Source organism: Notothenia coriiceps, unplaced genomic scaffold (assembly GCF_000735185.1).
Source record: "Notothenia coriiceps isolate Sejong01 unplaced genomic scaffold, NC01 NC01_scaffold00026624, whole genome shotgun sequence".
NCBI lineage: Eukaryota > Metazoa > Chordata > Actinopteri > Perciformes > Nototheniidae > Notothenia > Notothenia coriiceps.
In genome coordinates this window covers 222-1,856 of record NW_011359325.1, presented here as the reverse complement: position 1 = coordinate 1,856, position 1,635 = coordinate 222, and the positions used below count along the sequence as shown (strand labels likewise).

Here is a 1,635-nt window from a genome sequence, read left to right as displayed (position 1 = left end):
GCAGGAGCTCCAACAAGCCGTGTAGGACAGAGAGTGAATACACATACTATACAGAGATGCTGTTTGAGAAACCAATGTGAGTTTGGAACATTGAACAATGTAAATCTATTTTAGTAGACCTTTAAATTAGAATTCTGAGATTGAAATCAGATTTTTGAAATGTCCTCATGTGTCCCTAATCCTCTTCCTTGGGTATAAAATACAATACACACCACTTTTTGACATGTTTCGGTATTTTACGTGACGTATTTGAAACATAATTACATCTCTGTGATTGTGTCTGTTTCTGTTTTACTGCGTATATAATTACCCTGAGCCATTTAAAAGTTAATGACAGGGTTCATTTCTCACCATTTATATGGCTGTTGTTTCCATGATTAGTGCTCTGCCTGTGATTGGATAACAGTGAGAGGAGGGCGGGGCTTAGAGGCAAAGACATCTCCCAGTAGCAGGACAGTCCTCATGCTTCAGAGGACATGACCAGCTATATGAAGCTAATAGTGCTTTAATCTTTATATATCTTTACATATATATAACGTGCTCTATTCACAGATAACTGCAGAGGAAGATGTCAGAGGTCAACGTACCGAAGCGCAAGGAGAAGTGTGAGAACTGCACCAAACAGGTGAGTTCCTGCATCATATTTAAAGCACATTTTCATGCGGAAATGTCAGCGTTCGGCCTGTGCAATGTGGAGATGTCTCGCGTAACAGCATATTCTAGCATTAAATACCATGTATTGTTTTGTTTGTGTACTTGTATTGCTGTGTTAACAAAATAGTAGTTTGACAGTACAAAAAGTGGCTTTGACTAATAAAACAAGACACTTAAAGAGATCACCTGGTGGAGTTTGTGGATATTTAACAAATAATGAAAACCATCGCTAGTTGCAGACTTAGTTTTTGCTCACATATATATCAGTTGACCCTCCTATGCATGCTGAATTTAAAAACTAATGTAACATGTATCGATGTTTCACACAGTGCAACAAGAAGCAGAGTGAAGATGGTGCCGACTCACACCTGGAGAAAGAGGAAGTCAATGGACAGGTAATGCAAAATAAATCCTACACTCGAGTTTTTAAACAACGCAGTACAAAGCATTTATTCAGACTGGCTCGATACCACTTTTTAATATCCCAACCTTGAGTATATGCTCAAATCTGAGGCTGTGTTTTCTCTTCACTTAAACCACTAAGCTTCTTTAATCACACATTTGTATGGATGCACTTCGCTTGTTAGGTCTGCCCCTCTTAGTCTCCGTTGACTAACATGTCTTAAGACATTGTATCCGAGTTAAAGTGTTTTTAAGGACTTGTTTCCAAAATAAATGTGAGCCCCTCTTCGGTAAACACGAGCTCAAGCTTCTGCGTGATTCACGGCTCAGAAACACTCACACATCCGTCAGATTCCTAGCATTCATACACCTGAACATCAGCAAGAGAGGACTCTTTAAAGTAGAGACACTACATACTGATATACACCTGAACATCAGCAAGAGAGGACTCTTTAAAGTAGAGACACTACATACTGATATACACCTGAACATCAGCAGGAGAGGACTCTTTAAAGTAGAGACACTACATACTGATATACACCTGAACATCAGCAGGAGAGGACTCTTTAAAGTAGAGAC

At 39.2% G+C, this 1,635-nt stretch overlaps 1 long non-coding RNA gene across 1 annotated transcript; it reads left to right on the top strand.

Moving 5' to 3' along the window:
* Window positions 1–456: 456 nt before the first annotated feature.
* Window positions 457–1,025, top strand: LOC104957298 (uncharacterized). Its single transcript, XR_799656.1, has 2 exons — window positions 457–625; window positions 984–1,025. It is a non-coding gene; the product is annotated as an uncharacterized lncRNA (long non-coding RNA).
* The last annotated feature ends 610 nt before the right edge of the window (window positions 1,026–1,635 follow it).